The 19,832-nt window shown below is 38.9% G+C and overlaps 1 long non-coding RNA gene across 1 annotated transcript; it reads left to right on the forward strand.

The window, feature by feature from the left end:
* Nucleotides 1–552: 552 nt before the first annotated feature.
* LOC100491057 lies at nt 553–19,566 on the forward strand. Its single transcript, XR_208439.4, has 6 exons — nt 553–579; nt 4,610–4,795; nt 10,159–10,264; nt 13,385–13,456; nt 13,995–14,051; nt 18,645–19,566. It is a non-coding gene; the product is annotated as an uncharacterized LOC100491057 (long non-coding RNA).
* The last annotated feature ends 266 nt before the right edge of the window (nt 19,567–19,832 follow it).

Below are 19,832 nucleotides of genomic sequence, written 5' to 3' on the forward strand. Positions count from 1 at the left end.
TACAGGTATGGGATCCTTTTCCAGGAAACTCGTTATCCAGAAAGCTCCGAATTACGGAAAGCCTGTTTCCCATAGACTCCATTTTAATCAAATAATTCAGATTTTAATAACTGATTTCCTTTTGCTTTATAAAAATAAAACAGTACCTGCGCTTGATCCCAACTAAGATATAATTAATCCTTATTGGGGGCAGAACAATCCTATTGGGTTTAATTAATGTTTTATTGATTTTTTAGTAGACGTAAGGTATGAAGATCCAAATTACGGATAGACCCTTTATCCGGAAAACCCTTGATCCTGAGCATTCTGGATAACGGGTTCTATACCTGTATGTGCCATTTGGTAATCTTAAATAGAAAATTGCCATTTAAAGTACTAAGGGCCGCCCCCTGGAATTATGTGAATTATGATCACGGTGCAATTCATATATTCATGTTAGGTCACATGCGCCAATTAATGGACAAATTCAGTTTACTCCCACACTTCTTCCTGTTACAGTGAGAGCTGAATTATTTCCTGTCAGGTGATCTCTGAGGGAGCACACAGCCCATCACAAAATGGTGGCTGAGGGGAAAAGATGTAAGAGGCAAATATTTACTGATAAATATATATATATATTCCAGTTTGATAAGATTCTTTAATAGGTCACTTAATATGAAAAAAAAATCCTGGTCAATAGATTGCATCTCATTCAAACTGATTGATCCTAGGCTGTTAGGAATTTGCATGGCAGTAGCTACTTTTGTGTTAGGACAAGGCCTTTATTATTTTTTATTCAGATATTTTCTGGTTAGTTACATTTCAGAACCTTGATAAAAACAAAGGTTCGCCACAGAGAGGCCCAGTCGTCTAATGTACTACTTTTCTGATTAGATCAGTTTCCTAAAGTAGGAGACTTGGACACAGCTGGATTGTACTGCAGTATGAGTGTGTTTATTCATGCACGCATATTGCAATATTATCCTACTGTGTCCAAGTCTCCTACATTGGAAAATTGATCTTTGGCCCATGTTCCAATGAACCTTCCATTTTCTTTCAAATTATTCATAAGGTCCCTTTTTTTACCCTTTTTTAAACATTTTCATTTTGCTGGCCATTAAACAGAACTGCCTGCTCTACCTGTTCTTTAAATTTAGCCTTAGATCTATTTTTAAGACAGCCAGTTGTATTCTGGGGAAACAGATTGACAGACCTCTCACCACATCCAGATTGAAAATAGCATTTTGCTGAATATTACTAAATGTAATGCTGCCATTTCCACATCCTAAAATTCCTTGAACAGCTAGTTTAAATGGCAGTGTTTGCCCTTAATCTATTACTAAAAAATGATGATGGAGGGTCCTTTTACTTTCCAAATGGTGGCTGACTGTGTACAATATTCCAGGATTTAGAATTGTAAACTATGCGTGGCTGTTATCTTTCCTTCATAAATTCATTTATGAACTTAATGCTTGACTTAAGATGCTATTACATTATTTTGAAAAGTGTTATTGGGATAAATTGATATCAATTCCTTTCCTCTATTTTCAGCATATGCTGCCCCTGTTGCATTTTCAAAGATATGATTATTAAAACTTTTCATCTGGAAGGTCATGTGTGCCAGTGTTAGTCGTAACAACTTCAAGAACCGCAATTTTACTGTGGAATAAACTTTTTAGATATTTACACACACAATTTTGTGTGCAGTCTACAATGTGCTTTGGGCAGAGATATTGCTGGGGATTGCTAAGGCTACCCAATCTCTAGTGTAAGTCAAGCATTGCTATGAAAAAAATCATTGGTAGCAATGTTTTACATTGATTTTTTAATACAATGCAAATAAACCTTCCCATAGTCTGAAAAATAGCAAAGAGTAGGATAAAGGTATAACTGAATTGCAACTGAAAAAACACAGAAAATACATTTAGATAACTGTGTACAAGGTAACAGATAATGGTCTTGATTTCATTTGATGAAAGTCCAAAATTCCTAATTTCCTCCTCGACTTCGATTGAGTTTTCATGAGATAAACCCCGAGATAACATTTTCTCATGGAATTGAATCTGGCCCAATGTCAGGAGCTTTGAATGTGTAACTGTAGAAATATAAGTACATTCTAAAGTGTTTGAACTATGTAATGTGTGAAAGAAGCGTAGTGTGCAAAGGTGGGACCAGTCTGCATTTTCAGCTAAAGGCAGTTAGGGGTAATTAGTCCAGGTTAGGGAATGTTATAGCATGTATTAGGTGTACGAGATTAGAAGGGTAGAAAGAATGCACAGTTGTTGCCCTAACTAGGAGGTAGAGGGAATCATTCCTGACACACACCCTCTCGGTTAGGTATCAAAGTGATCAGGGCTGGTGAGGGGTCCCATGGGCTTCAGGCCATCTTCCACAAAGAGGAAAAAGTCCCTTTCATAGAGCAAAGGGGCACTGAGGGTTGACCCTGACCAGGGATGTGAGAGAAAATCTTGCCAGAATGCTGGAAAGGGACAGGTCCCAATGGTGATGGTGGAGGGATAGGCGTTGTGTAACCTAATGAAGAGGGAAAATGTAATTACTTGAACTCCTACTGACAATTGTGCCTAAAAGAATGACAAACAAGAATTTGGCCTAAAGAACCTTGAGAATGGGAATGTCATTGAATGTGGAATAAATTTTGGAAAAAGAAACAACTCCCTGCGCCTTTATTGATTTTATTGTGGATGTGGAAGGATCCTGTAGTGTACCCTTCCAGACAGGCACTGTTGCCTTAGTGTAGGGGCACGGTTTAGACCTAGGAGGCAGGTAGTTTGAACCCTGATCCAAAGTTGCCGTGGGGCCTGAGGAGAGTGGTATCCAGCTGACTGTTCCACAGAGTGAGCAACTGAACCGGTGGCACTGATCCTGCCCAGGCTCAAGGGGAGTTGGGAGGAGCGGGTGTGCACCCTCTCTGTGCTGTCCTCAGAGACTGCTATGCTAACTGATGTGTGAGTATATTGCATAACCCTGCAAGTTACTTGTTGCTGAAAATAAACCAGTTCTACTGTTCAACTGCAAGAACCTTCTGGCGCCCATTTGTTATTCTGCACTGCACACAGCTACAGTGAGTTGTAGTTTCACTACACCATAGCTCCGTTTGGTTACTTCCACATAGCGAAGGCCCATCCTGAAGGACTGAGTCACGTGTACCCCATGCTCTAGACCTATCTAGTCGTGCTGTTGGCTTGTTACAGCCAAGAAAGGGTTACACTGGTATAAATCAGCCAATTGACAGTGTGTTGGGAAAAATAACAACAACAACAAACCAAACATGCTGTGAAAACTGTTGAACTAGTCAGTTTGCAGGAGTCTCCTGCTGCAAGGGAGGTTCCATCAGTGGGCTATGTTTCTCCCTAGTGGTTCCCCTCACCAAATGTAGATCCACAGATTATGAGACAACAAAGAAAAGAGAAAAGTAGCAACTGATCATTTTTTTAAAGAAACACCCTAATACTGAACAACCTAATAAGGGGGAAAAGGAGGAAGAAAAGTTGCCTTTCCTAAGCACTCAGTGTCAAATGGCACCAAACAAGGAGCTGAAAATAGGCCTATTCGTCTCTAGTCCTTGCCAACACATGTTACACCAATGGATTCATAACATAAACACAAGCATGTGAGTGTCCCTGCTTCTATGCTACCCCTCAACGGGATGTTGGTCATTTTTTATCAATGGAGAGGGGAAGGCAAATACATTACCTTAGGCTTCCAGAAAGAATGACGTTTTTTTAAGGCAAATATGACATTTCATGCTATGAATTCACTAATGCATACAAAATGAAGAATAACAGCTAAAGATGTACATGGCATCAAAAACATGGCATTATGACCTGCTGTCCACTGATAAATGTGTGTAATGATCTTTTGAACTGCATGACTAATCCATTTGCAATATCACCATAAACATGAATGCATTTTATTCTATGGAGTTGCAGAGACTGGAGATATGTATTTGCACAGGCTGTATGTAAATCCCAGCTCTCTGAATGATATATAATTCCATATTCCATCAGCTTAAAGATTCACTTTATAGTTAAACCCTTTTTATGTTGAACCCAGTGTCTTTGCAGGTCCTGCCACATGATTGCATTGGGGGCATAAAAGGGGTTAATAATAAAAAAAAAACCTAGTCTTATCTTTCATATGACTGAAGCTTGTGTGCAGATGGTGCCAGCAAGCAGTAGCTAAGCAGCAGCCATGACAATTATAGTTTTGACTTAATAAATATATTAATATAACCAATTTAACCACATTACAGGTATGGGATCTATTTTCCAAAAAAACATTATCCAGAAAGCTTTGACTTATGGTAAGGTCATCTCCCATAGACTCCATTTTAATCAAATAATCCAATATTTTAAAACATTTCTCTGTAATAATAATTGTACCTTTTACTTGATCCCAACTAAGATATAATTACCCCTTATTGGGGGCAAAACAATCCTATTGGGTTGAAAAATGGTTATTTTTAAGTAGACATGATATGGAGGTCCAAATTATGAAAAGACCCCTTATCTGGAAAACCCCATGTCCCATACATATATTATTAAATATAATGATATTAATGATATTATCTTTAGCCATTATAAGCTTTAACGTGACCCATTATTTGAAGTGAGTTGCAGGCCCTTCCAGCAGTGCAGGTGTTAAGATAAAAGGAGCAAAGCCCATCACTGCCATTCTGTTGGCTGCCAGGAAGAACCATGTGACAGTTGAGAGCTGTCTGCGAGGTAGTGAGCATCGGAATCTCTGAGAAAAGAGCACAGGAGAGCCGGCTGGGGAGCTCAGGAAGTGCTAGCAGGTAAGGAGGCTACAGGCATATATGCATGCACAGACTGATACACAGAGGGTATTGGGGCTATAAAATGCAACATGCTGGGCAATATAATAGTCTTTATGTGAACATTTCAGAGGCTTGCTTGCTTATGCTTCTCCATTCTCAGTAAGGGTTAGACGTGTCAGAAGTGTTTAGCATGTGTCCTATCAAAAATCACAAACTTTTTGCCTTTGCAGATGTGTGCCATACATGTGTGGTTTTGCCTCTGTATATGTGGGAGTATATATGTATATTCATATATGTCTGTCTCGTGGTCTGAGTAAAACTGCTCCGCTGCTCCCACAATTTTTCATGTCACTGAGGATCCTATCCATCCCTGTAAATTAGCAAGACTTGTGTCATTCCGATTTCCAGACAGGCATATTATTTATGAAACCCCTGGCTCTCCTGCTGTTATTCCAGTGTGATGGCAGATGAAGAAGAATTTGCCAATTAGTATGCTGTAAGCTTCCCTCCAACTCTGGGTTTAACCCCTTGTACACGCTCACATGAATGCTCCATGAAAGGAAGAAGAATTCTGTCTTTTGATGCTCTCTGTTATGATGTGACATTTTCATTTTCAGTTTCTATTGATTGTCTGCAGCAGATTGTGTCTAGAATTGTATCGCTGCATGGGTCTCGCAGGCCTAGAAAAGCATTTTTCTCCATCTACACAGAAGCGATATGTGCATACCATATGTAACCGTGACATTCTGAGCTATGTTACACAACACCTTACATCTCCATGCCATGTCTTATTTGCATCAGGCACATCTTTAAAGTAGAATGTTTGTTTAATGAGACAAAGCCAATTGCATATAAGTCATTTATTGATAAGTGTCCTGTTTCGGTTCGCCACAAAATGTGTGAAACAACAAAAAAAATTGTGAAACACGTCTTTTTTCCCCGTGACCACGCCCATTTTGCCATGACCGTGCCCAATTTGACACCGCCGCGCCCTATTTAACGCAACCGCATCTTTTTTTGATGCGCAATGAATCTTTGTGCTGCGAATTTTCACAGAAGTTTCACAAAACAATTCACCAATGGTGAAATGTGGAAATTCGCTGTGAATCCATGCCTGCCCAAAAAATTCGTTCATCACAAGTTTTTGTAAAAAAGGTATAAAATCATATATGATCAATATATACCAAGGTGCTTCTTGGCATACAGATTACTTAAGGGCGTAAAGTAATAAAAGAAAAAAATTAATAGAAATAAGAACATTTGGCAAATTTTATTATACAATTGTTAGCACAATAGAATCATTTTTTGCAGTGTGCATATTTTTCTATTAGCAACTTTTATCATATTCACCCCCTAAATATAAAATTTTGTTATCCAAACGCTAGAATGCGCACCACAACTTTAACAGTCTGGCCGGATGTTCATGCACACCTGGCTGTCCAGCATCCCTTTCCAAAACCAAGGGTATTAATATGAAGTTGGTTCTATCTCTGCTGCTATAGCAGCCTTTAACCTCTGCTTTTTCAAAGGCTTCTCACTAGATGTTGGCATTTGGTTGGTGGGGTTTGCTTCCATTTGTATGTAAGAGGCTAGGAACGTATATCAGGCCCACCTTATATTGGGATTCCAATTTATCCCACCAGTGTTCATTATGGTTGAGGTCAGGGCTTTGTGCAAATTCTTCCACTCCCACTTCCATTTTGTACTGACCTTACATGTGCACAGGGTTATTATTCTGATAAAAGTAGGAAAGACAGAATTGGCAAGAATGTTATGATGTAGGGGCACCTGTATTTTCAACTTAAAAGGCCAGCAAAGCCTTTCTTAACCCCTGTCTACGTATAATTAACCCAGTATCCCAATATCTTCTTAAATGGTACTTCATGGTGATTTCCACGATTTTCCATGGGGCTTTAGGTATTGCCTTATTGTTTGAATGCCATGTTTCACTTCTGGAAGTGACGTCACATTACACAGCTGGACTGTCACCTGACTCACATAACTGACACTCGAGAAGGAAAGCTGCACCTGCACACCCTTTTTCCAGACTTACTCTACAGATGCTGGAACTTTTCTTGATGGCCGCACTACTGGCCCACTACTGATGGTTCCAATAATTAAAGGGATATTCACATACTTTTTGCCATTTAGGGGACATTTATTAAGGCAATCCAAGCGTATTTTGCGTGACAATTTTGTACCTTGAGCGACAGTTTCATACCTTGCGACAAAATCGTATTGTTGCGCAGAGTACGAAAGTTTCGGATTCATTCAAGCTTTGGTATCGTGATTTTCCTTGGGCCAGGTTGGAGCTGCAGAGTGCCATTGATTCCTATGGGAGACTTTCCTTGGGCCGGGTTGGAGCTGCAGAGTGCCATTGAGCCCTATGGGAGACTTTCCTTGGGCCAGGTTGGAGCTGCAGAGTGCCATTGAGCCCTATGGGAGACTTTCCTTGGGCCAGGTTGGAGCTGCAGAGTGCCATTGAGCCCTATGGGAGACTTTCCTTGGGCCAGGTTGGAGCTGCAGAGTGCCATTGATTCCTATGGGAGACTTTCCTTGGGCCGGGTTGGAGCTGCAGAGTGCCATTGAGCCCTATGGGAGACTTTCCTTGGGCCAGGTTGGAGCTGCAGAGTGCCATTGAGCCCTATGGGAGATTTTCCTTGGGCCAGGTTGGAGCTGCAGAGTGCCATTGAGCCCTATGGGAGACTTTCCTTGGGCCGGGTTGGAGCTGCAGAGTGCCATTGAGCCCTATGGGAGACTTTCCTTGGGCCGGGTTGGAGCTGCAGAGTGCCATTGAGCCCTATGGGAGACTTTCCTTGGGCCGGGTTGGAGCTGCAGAGTGCCATTGATTCCTATGGGAGGCTTCTAAAATCATGCACAGAAGGATCAAAGTCGGAAAGGTTTTCCCACTGTTTACAATCGTTCGGTACGAAAATTTCGGATCGCCAATATGATGTTATTGTGACTAATACGATTTTTTCATAAGCATTTTCGTGATATTTGTGATCTTCAGAAATTATTGTATTTAATCCTTTCCCATTCGAACTCGTGATTTGATGAATGTAGCCCTTAGTGTTCTTTGGCAAATTTTCAGTAATGGTTGGTCTACATGGGAAAAGTCATTATTCCACCATATGGAGGGCAGAAAATATTTTGTAAACTTTATTAAAGGAAGAATCTGAAAAACAAATCAAACTAGATAACACATGGATCAAATCTTTGTTAATATTTTACAGTATTAAAGCCCTTTTCTTCTGGCAGCTGCTTCCCACATCAATATAGCCATGACTGTGTCTGGGGGTAGCACTTGTGCCGGGAGGCAGGTATTGCTTTGAAACACAGTGCAGAGTTATACTCGCCAACATGAACAACCAACCGTCTATCATTGAGAGAAAAAACAATGGAGAAGGATTGTTTAATCACCTTGGTTCTACCTAACAGGGTAGAGTGATAAAAATGCCCAAATGCCTTGGGCCTAATAGTGAATCTGCTCAGTGTAGTCTCTGGGAAAGTGATTAAAGCTGGCCATACACAGGCAGATCCGCTCGCTTGGCGATGTCGCCAAGCGTGCGGATCTTCACCCGATTTCCCCACCTACGGGTGGGCGATATCGGGGAAGCATGTAGGCGAATTCAATCGTTTGGCCCTGGGGCCAAATGATCGAATTCTACATGCGGCAATGGGGCAGTCGTTTTGGGGACCACATCAACGAGCCGATGCGGTCCCCGATACGACTGGATTTTCTAACCTGGCCGATTGATATCTGCCCAATTTCATGCCAGATATTGGTCGGCCAGGCCCCTAAGAATGTTAAGGTCCCCATACACGGGCCGATAAGCTCCCGAATCGGCAGCTATAATCGGCCCGTGTATGGGGACCTTAACATTCTGAGCCAGATTCAGACTCTCACATGCAAACTAACTTACAGGCATACTGTAATGATTTTTATGGGGTACTTTTCATTTCTAAATTACACTGTTTACATAGAAAATAATTCACTCTACCATTTAAAATTTTATTCTTCAACCAACAAATGTATTTTTTTAGTTGTAATATTAGTGTGTAGGTGCCATCTCGCTGCATTGTGCCTGATTCTGAGCTTTCAGAAGGAGCCAGCACTACACATTAGAACTGCTTTCAGGTAACCTATTGTTTCCCATGTAACTGGAGGAGTCCCAAGCCAGACTTGGATTCCTTACTACTGAGTGCTATTCTAATATCTTGCTATCTTGCTACCTTCCCATTGTTCTGCTGATCGGCTGCTGGGAGTGGGGTGATATCACTCTAACTTGCAGCTCAGCTGTAAAGTGTGACTGAAGTTTATCAGAGCACAGGTCACATGGCTGTGGCTCCCTGGGAAATGAAGAATATTGCTAGCCCCATGTGAAATTTCAAAATTAAATATAAAAACTCTGTTTTTGTGTTTACCCATGATTGAATTCCTTTAAATACACCCCTGGAATCATTCTTTTTTTCTGGGTCTCACACAGGCAAACTGTTTTCTTTTCAGGATTGTTCTTGGAATATAGGCTGTTTTGACAAGGTCCCTGGTTCTACAGTACAATATATACCCAATTATGATATAATAAATTAAATGCTTCTTATACCACCTATGATCACATTACATGACTCATTGCAAAATGGCAGATTTCATGCATTAATATGTACAGCCATAAACAGCAATATGCATAAATACATTCATACCAATACAAGACAATATGTAATGGGCATAGAGGGCAAATCTAATACAGTCTAAATAGGGGAAAAGTCTGAGAATGCACATGGGCCCAATAACTCTGAGTTCAGTGTAGAGCCACCTCTCTATCTCATATGCAGGTACTAAGCCATATGCATATCCCTTTACATAGAGACCCACTGACTTCAAGCTACATCCTTTGTTTCATATCTAAAAAGGAAGCTTGGAATGTATGACCACGCCATTATAATGAATTACAAATAGCACATCATAAAATTGGAATCAAATTATCTTTCTTTTTACATGGAAACACTAATTATTACACTCATATATAATTCAAAACAATACTCTGTAAGCAGATACTGAATAAATGATAAGCATTTTCTAGAAATGTTAATCTGTTTTTAAATAGCTGTAATTAAACATGACCCAGTGTTACTGTGCGTGTTCAGGATTTTAAATTAGAAATATATACAGTAAAATAATGATTTATATTTTCTTGCTTGGGAATGTTTCACCCTGCCATTTGATAAAACAGCAAGCTGTGTGCTTTTTTCCCTGTTAAGGCAACTGTGGCTGCCAAGTGGTTACTGATCAAGATAAATAGACTTCAATTTACTTGAATTATTCTTGCTCAGCTGAACAGTACATCTCCAACAACCCTTTTCCCATTCCTTTCTCTCAGTGAAAAGCAAATCTTCCTGCCGGGGTCACCACTTGCTTGGGATCAGCCATCTTACCTTCTTAATTGGTTCTATTGAGAGGTTATAACAGCAGAAATGGAGCCAAAGGTAAGATGGACCACAGCTACCCTTTGCTGTACTTACTGTGCAAGAGAAAGCCTCAATTGTCATGTTCATTACATATTTACAGAGATTTAAGGTTTTATCTAATGTGATATGTAAATGTGAAAGCTTCATCCACCTTGCATTATTTGACAACTAATGCCTTTTTAATGAAAGATTTCCATCCAGCTGATTCTTGAGGTAATTCGCTGTAAATATTTAATGATACTTGAATCTCACTCCCTCATGTACTGTACATCTGTTGGCTTTATCATACATCATGTTTGGAGGGTATTCTTGAATATGTATGATATAGCTTTGCATATGACATGCTGCAGAAAATATAGTTTTTGTATTTATGGAACTTTGCAAGCATTTAAAATAGGTTTTTGTGCTAAGTAAATACTTGATTAGGGTTCCAGTACTACTATTTATGTATGTATGTATGTATTTATATAGCAGTACTTGTGTAACTGCAAATTAATATTCTGTTGGGTTATTTAATGACATGGGCAAAGTCTGAGCTAGTTCATATAACCCTTACCAGTCTATAAGCAGGTATAATTTACCTGCAAACCTCTGACTGGTTGCTATAAATTATTAGAAGAGCATAAGCAATGTCTTCTCCAAAAAATCCCCTTAACATTAAAAGGAGACATTTAGGGAATTTAAAAACTACTGTCAACAAACCCTTTGTATTTCCCCAAACCAAACTGAACCCTTGTTGGCAGAATCTTTTATGGAGGATTTGGCATAAATTATGACTTTGGTGCTTCCTTAATGAAGAACTATACCCCCAGAATGAATACATAACCAACAGATAGTTTATATTATGTTAAGTGACCTATTAAAGAATCTTACCAAACTGGAATATATATATATCAGTAAATATTGCCCTTTTACTTCATTTCCCTTAATCCCCCATTTAGTGATGGGCTGTGTGCTCCCTCAGAGACCACATGACCAGAAATAATGCAGCTCTAACAGGAAGAAAGGCAGAACTCTGTCCATTAATTGGCTGATGGGGCCTAGCATGTATGTGTGCCTTGGCTTTGTTTGTGGCAATTTTCTATTTAGGATTACCCAATAGCACATACTACTAAAAAAGTATGTTTTTATGAAAATGGTTTATTTAGATGAAGCAGGGTTTACATATGAGCTTGTTTATGCAATATATTTTTATAGAGACCGACATTGTTTGGGGGTATATTTTTTCTTTAAGCCATTATACCTTGATTGGATCTTCCTATAAATCCCCTGTGGTTCTATTCTGTTGTGGGCATGTTCTAATAGTCCTACCCCATAAGTACAATAGGAAGTGAGTAGCCAATCAAAGCTCTGTGTTCACACAAGGAAAGATAAGGTCCAGTTCCCTGTCAGGTCCCCCTAGCTGCTGATTAAAGGCATATTCCTTCTTTTAGACATGTTTAATGCAAAGGCAAATAGTTGTAATCAATACCATATGTCCCCTTAACCAAAGGTTTAAGGGATATTAATAGGGAAGGCATATAAAATAAAGGTTGGTATTTTTTCTGAGAGAAGTTGACAATGCTAAGTAGCAAAGATGGCCTCAAACTTTATTTAACTGTATACTCCCTGGGATAAACACACAGGCTATGAGATGAGATAAATATTGTTGACTTCAAATGTGTTGACTTCTCATTTTTGTGCAATGTTTAATATTTGTATTCATGCTACAGATGATTAGCCCTTTTCCCTTTTATTACATTATCCACTATGCATTGTGTTAAGAAACTTCATACGTCAAAATGTCAAGCAAATGAATGAACAGGCAAATGAATCCTCCAATATTTTAGGTAGCCTAGGCCACATTATTCAGTTATGCTGAAAATCAGATGCTTGCCCATAATATATTAAACATTGAGCAAGTAAGCAAAGCAGCTGATCCAAGCTGCTGGAAATAGGTATATTGTTTAATGCTTAAAAACATATCTCAAAATAAACTGTGCATCCTTAGGAAAATATACATCATATATTCTAAATAATAGCCATCTTGCTCTCTTATAATAAATGCTATGTGTGGGAGCTCACTTGTATCTAGAAATAGACCTCTGGTCTGTAGCTCCAGTGTATTCAGCACATGTTCTTATATGTTTGTTGTGGAAAAATATGAGGAAAAATTAGATTTGGTCAAAGCTCTTATTGTCCCAAACATAAATATTTTGTGTATAAACCCTAACTTGGCTTTTTCTATTCAGAGGCATGAAACTGATTTGAGGTTGCTAGCATTCCTTGGCAGTAAGTTTTATTTCATATTATTACATAATAATATGAAGAAAACTTCCTGCCAAGGAATGTTGTTTTTTTGCTCATGAAAAATCACGGGAAACATCATTTATCATCACCAGCTTCACACTTCCCATCAGCACCCTTGTTCTGGCTTGAGTATAATCTAATGTGCAATTGTATACCTTTCACTTGAGCTTTGACTGTAGCTACAATAGCTACTGACATTGCCAAGTAATCAACATACATATGTCCACTTTAACAAGAAAAAAAACCTTTATTCAGCTGGGTCACTGGATGATGGAGAGGGCAGAGATCGCTTAGCTGTTATGGCGTCAGACTACTTATCTTTGTCTATTCCTACATTTACCCCTTTTCACTTCTTAATGTTATGCTTGCTTATAAGTTATTCTACAACATAACTGTGTCTCAGGAAGGTCACGTGCAGTTTTTTGGACCTCTTGTTTGTACTTTTTATTTATTATGTTTACTTCTTTTTAAATTGACAGCCATGACCAAATTTGTCGACTAAAGAGTAAGGAAATATGTGAAGGGTGATGTTTATCCAGGTCCAGTTATCCATAGCAGTTAGCTTTCAGTGGTCTACTGCATTTAGAAAACTGAAGGCAAACATCTAGTTGGCTAGCATGAGTTCCTGAATCAATGCAAACCTTGCCCAACTTACTACATAATTCTTTATCTGCTTTGCTGGTGATATATATATATAAATCTGCATAGAAAAGAATGTGTTCCTGAGACCAAAATACATAGCAAAGTAATATCAAAATATAGTAATTAATTTTTCAACAAAAGTACTTATCTTTACAGCTTCTTTCATGTGGGCTGTATTATTCAGCTTTCTGCTCTATTTTCATGCAGTCTTCCTCCCCGCAGAAGCATACTGTGAAGAGTCGTTCTAAATCCACTGAAGAGGTTCAGCAAGCAAAGAAGGTGAGGTCACAATCTACAAAAAAATTCATTATTAACAGTAAAATAGCAAGTAGGTTGATCAAGACACCTCCACCAGCTTTGTAGTTATATACACCTATGTCTCTAATCTCAACTGGATCCATAATCTAATTCAGAAGTCCCCAACTTTTTTTAGCCATGAGGTACCCTTAAACACAAAAAAAGGGAGCAACACAAGGATGCAAAAAGGGCTGTGATTGGCTATTGGTAGCTCATATGTGGACTGGGAGCCTGCCAGAGGCTCTGTTTGGCAGTACACCTGGTTTTTATGCAACCAAAACTTGCCTCTAAGTGAGGAATTTTGATGCCACTAGAAGCAGCATTCTATGGGTTGATGAGAAACATATTGCTCACAAGCCACTGGTTGGGGATCAATGATCTAAGTAAACCATTTTAACTGCAACTTCTACTTGCTACATCATGCAACCAAAACTTTTTATTTTCTGAAGTCTTTTGCCTTTTATAACTCATTTATGCCTCTGTAACCATAAAATGTAATTTCAATTAATTGCTTTCTTAGGCATTTCATACACCACAGAAGTCGCTTCCAAATACAGGAGAAGAAGCCAATCTACACGTAAGACTTACGCAACTTACAAACCTTCAATTCAAAAATGTTAGCACTTGAAATTACTTGAAAGTGTTCAGTGGAAGTACAGCTTTCAAGTTTCTGTGGCCCAAAGCTTGATATGAGTCAATTTACTTTCCTGAATGTTTTTTGGTATGTGGGAAGACTCCCTGCAGAAAATATCCTGGCTGGAATCAAACCTAGGACTCTAGGTTTTCAACAATGTTGCAAGGCAGTACCAGGAGCATTAAATACATTGTTTCACTGCAGGAGAGTGTTATTCTTCTCTACTACAAAGCACCGGTGAGACCCCAGAACAACATTTCTATTAGCAGGGAGTATACATAGCTTAATCTAAAGGCCCATGAGAGCAGGATATAGCCCCCAGAAACAAGGGGAAACAACATACTATGGGGTCTGTATATATTTATAATATGATATTTTGACTGAACGTTTTCTATATTTGAAGATATTCTCATGTTTTACCAGTAGCAACCCCTCTAGGTTATGTAGTGGAGTTCTGGTCTCCATTACTCAAACAGAATATTAATGAAACAGAGAGTCCAGAAAAGAGCAACTACCCTGATAAAGCATATGCATAAGGTCTCAGTTATGAGTAAAGGAGCCTAAAGGCAGATGTGATCACTATGTATACATATATAAGGTGGGATTACCATCTTCCCCCTTTAGAAGAGGACATTTGTTAAATACACATGCTGCAAGTTAGATGCATGGATCAAGGATTTGTGTGCAGTCATGCATAAAACTTGCAGTATGTGTATTTAACAAATGTCCTCTCCTAAAGGGGGAAGATGGTAACCTATATAAGGGGACCATACAATAAAATCTTTTATTCTTTATTCACCAGTAGATCCTTTCAGCAGACATAAGGACATACAGTTAACAAGAAAGGAAGTTTATCATGGTAAATATAGTTACATAGTTACATAGGGTTGAAAAAAGACCAGTGTCCATCAAGTTCAACCCATCCAAGTAAACCCAGCACACCCAACCCACACCTACCAATCTATACACTCACATACATAAACTATAAATACAACCACTAATACTAACTGTAGATATTAGTATCACAATAGCCTTGGTTATTCTGATTGATCAAGAACTCATCCAGGCCCCTCTTAAAGGCATTAACAGACTCTGCCATTACCACATCACTAGGAAGGGCATTCCATAACCTCACTGCCCTCACCGTGAAAAACCACCTACGCTGCTTCAAATGGAAGCTCCTTTCCTCTAATCTAAAGGGGTGACCTCTGGTGCGTTTATTGTTTTTATGGGAAAAAAGAACATCCCCCAACTGCCTATAATCCCCTCTAATGTACTTGTACAGAGTAATCAAGTCCCCTCGCAAGCGCCTCTTTTCCAGAGAAAACAACCCCAACCTCGACAGTCTCACCTCATAGTTTAAATCTTCCATCCCCTTAACCAGTTTAGTTGCACGTCTCTGCACTTTCTCCAGCTCATTAATATCCTTCTTAAGGACTGGAGCCCAAAACTGCACTGCATACTCAAGGTGAGGCCTTACCAGGGACCTATAAAGGGGCAAAATTATGTTCTCATCCCTTGAGTCAATGCCCTTTTTTATACAAGACAGCACTTTATTTGCTTTAGTAGCCACAGAATGACACTGCCTGGCATTAGACAACTTGTTATCAATCCGCCAGTCTCTTGGCACCATGCCAGACCTCAATGAATCCTGAAAAATTATGTGAAGAGGTTTGGCAATCACAGCGCTCAGCTCATAAAATACCCTGGGATGAATCCCATCCGGCCCTGGACCTTTGTTTACCTTTACATGTTCAAGTCTCTTTTGAATTTCCTCCCGAGTGACCCATGCGCCAGTAGCTAAATTACTAGAACTGGGCATATTACAAGGGAAGCCTTCATTATCTGGCTCCTCAGATGTATAGACAGATGAAAAATAAGAGTTCAAAATTTCAGCTTTTTCCCCGTTCTCATCAACCAACTTACCCCCCCGTGATAATAAAGTTCCCACCCCTTCTTGCTTCATTTTTTTACTATTCACATAATTAAAAAATAATTTAGGATTCTTTTTACTCCTAGCTGCAATATCCCTTTCCATTTCTATTTTAGCTTGCTTGATAGCTTTTTTGCATGCTTTATTTGCTTCCTTGTACCTGATGAAAGTTTCTGCTGTCCCAGCTAACTTGAATGCCCTAAAAGCACGTTTTTTCTTACCAACCTCGACAATAACACTTTTATTCAGCCATAAAGGTTTTGCTTTGCGATGCCTCTCCTTGCTTACAAGGGGGATATACTGTTGTGTATACCTACAAAGCAATGTTTTAAAGATGTTCCATTTTCCTTCTGTGTCTAACCCCATGAAAAGCCTTTCCCAGTTGACACATTGCAGAGATGCCCTTATACTGGCAAAGTCTGCACATCTAAAATTAAGCGTATTAGTTACTCCCTTATAGCGCTGTCTCTGCAGCATTATCTCAAAGGAGACCATGTTGTGATCACTGTTCCCCAAATGCTCACCCACACAAATGTTAGAGATGAGTTCATTATTATTAGAAATCACCAGGTCCAAAATAGCGTCATTCCTAGTGGGTTCTTGAACCGCCTGAAATAAAAAGTTGTCATTTAGCATATTTACAAACCTACTAGCTTTTTCTGACTTAGCCACCCCATTACTCCAGTCAATGTCCGGATAATTAAAGTCCCCCATAACAACAACTTGACCCAGTTTTGAAGCCTCCTCCATTTGCAACAATAGCTGGGCCTCATCCCCCTCATCTATACGGGGTGGTTTATAGCATACACCAATGATCATTTTCTTTGTGACCTTCAGCCCTACTGAAATTTCTACCCAAAGAGATTCAACGTTTTCATTGGTAATGTCTTTATTACATGGCTTTAAGTCTGACTTTACGTAAAGACATCTTAGAATCATAAAGAAATCTTTCCCCTCTGGGGCAAATTGGAGAGGCTTCTGATGGGTTTATTTCAACTTCCATTGGCTTAGCTAGCAGTTTAATTTGAAAAGGTTGAATATGAACATTTCAGCCTAGCCTACTATGTTACTATACTACAGTAACTTGGGCATGGTGAGGGTTGATTAGGGCATAGCTTAAAATATCCTAGTTTTTACATTTCATTTGTATGGATATGCGTTTCACGCTCACAGGCAGTTTGTTAAAATAGGATGATATAACACATGGTTAGAAGCAAACAGTTATTTTCCTGTAATTATTCACTCATCTTAGAAAAGAACAACCCAATTACATAGAAACCCATTTGTATTCATCCTTGTAATGGTCTGCTAGGCAAGCTGGTTCAATACATGAAGCTAGGGAATATTATCTTGACCTAAATCTTTTTTGCTGCTTGGCACATATGGGGCAGCACTGGTTTCCAGCACTAAAATAAACACATTTATAATAATGTTTTATTACAGATACCAGAAGGTTCTAGCATCTATTTATAAAGCATATATTACCAAATCACACATTTTGTGTGAAACTAATGCTAGCCTATAGGGTCTGACAGACAGGGCTTGCTGACCTCATGTCTTAGTTGAGCCTGTTCCATCATTGAGCCTCTTACTACTGTCATACTGTTTGTGTTCTCCTCAATTCTTTATACAGCCATGGGGAATATTTTATATTTATACAAATAAACTATAGTAAAAAAAAAAAGTCTCTGTAATGATCAGGTTTTTGTCAGGTTACAGGTAACATACAGTATGTTTTGATGGGCACAAAATGTTTCTTGGTGTATTTGGTTGTACGACTGGGTGCTGCAATATTGTTTGTTTCTTTTGTCGGAATATCTAGAAACTCAAACTTTAAGAAGTGTAACACTCCCATTTGCCAAGGCGAACAATATGACAGCTCCCATCGATATAGGAGAATAAATATATGTAAATTCATTTCACCAAAGTACGAACATTAAGATTAAGATCAAGACTTCCATTGTCTCTTTTGTACAGATTAGAGATATTCTGCCATCATGACACAGGGTTAAGCACATGAGCTGGCATAATGCACCTTCCCAACTTGTCCTTGCAAAGCTGTAGCTATTGGGCTCCTCATAGGCCTGCTGGGATAAGCCAATGGTGTCTTCTGTACAACTATGCAGGTTTTGGCAAAGCTTTGACTGTGCTCCGATCACTGCTTTGCATTGCAGGAGACTTCCAGGCAGAGTTATGAGGTGTCTATGTCCAATAAACCTTTCTGACAGCACAGCAATTTTCAGTGACTATTGCTCTTTCTTGTCAGGGAAACAGCTTAGAGCTATAGACTGAAATTACCATGGAATATTTGCTTGCCAATAGAAATGAAATGTCAGAGATACAGGATAAAGTGCTGTTTAGGTGCTAGAAGGAAATCTATAATGCCTTAGTTGACACTCACATGGATAGGCAGGATAACTGCACCAAAAAACGATGCTTGAATCAAGTCATTTCCAGTATCTCATGCTCCATCTGCATTACTTTGTTCCTTTATGGAACCCATTAAGCAATCATAGGTACTGTATGCCTACCAACCATACACATAATTGCATGTATATTTCTACATCATGTTTATTTATCTTAGTGGTTCTCTGTCTCCACAGGAGTCTGCTGACAATACAGAAGAGGCTTCATCAAAGGAGGGGACATGTGAAAATCATGCAGAGCATTAGTACCATAGGAAATTCAGTCAGAAAACCAGCTCCAATTGTATCTGAAAGCAAGTTTTAGGATTGTTCCATATAATCTGTGTTTTACCTCAGAGTGTTGGGATGCCCTCGACCCATCATTTTAATATTTTGGCCAACTATGAATCTTATACAAAAGACCTGATTGAAAACATATTCAAAACAGACAGTAATTGTACTACACCATCAATGGGTAGAGCATTCAACAATTTCCTTATTTCTAGTCCTTTGAGCAATATTTTTTTAGCATAATGGGTGCTATGCAGTAAATTAGTAGGAATAGTAGAATTTTATATAACTGGCCAAGTCTAAAAATGTGACGTTCACCTTAAAAATACCAGAAGTATTCCAAGACAATTTGCAAATAGTGTGATAGTTTTTGAATTATTTTATTTTATGCAGTTCTGTTGTTTGCCATTTTATATCTAGAAACCCGCTAGCAACCAGGCAGTGAACTGAATAATAGAGTCAACGTAATCAATTTAAAAAACAATAGTCTGGTTTCTGGTTGTTAGGACAATGTCCCTTGTGTTAAAATTCCAGGTTGTTGAGAGACTTAACAGAAGGGCACACCATCCAAAAACACAGAAAATAAAGAATAGACAAAGTTGGCATGAGTAGTTCTGCCTAAAGTTACAGCCTTTTATATTTGAACCCCTCCTTGTGTTTGGATGAATTCTGTGCGTCCCTATTTGTGTTTATCTTTCTTGTTCTTGATGTCAGTTTGGTTGAATGTGTTCTTATGTTGTATTTTTTATGCTGTATTGTCTGTGTACAGTGATAAATATTGTGATAATTCTGACAGAAACATTAAAGCAGATGTCATTTTGTGCCTCTTCCAGTTTGCCACAATAAGGGGCTGATTTACTAACCCACGAATCCGACCCGAATTGGAAAAGTTCCGACTTGAAAACGAATATTTTGCGACTTTTTCGTATGTTTTGCGATTTTTTCGGATTCTGTACGAATTTTTCGGATCCAATACGATTTTTGCGTAAAAACGCGAGTTTTTCGTATCCATTACGAAAGTTGCGTAAAAAGTTGCGCATTTTGCGTAGCGTTAAAACTTACGCGAAAAGTTGCGCATTTTTCGTAGCGTTAAAA

The sequence above is a fragment of the Xenopus tropicalis genome, chromosome 3 (assembly GCF_000004195.4).
Source record: "Xenopus tropicalis strain Nigerian chromosome 3, UCB_Xtro_10.0, whole genome shotgun sequence".
NCBI lineage: Eukaryota > Metazoa > Chordata > Amphibia > Anura > Pipidae > Xenopus > Xenopus tropicalis.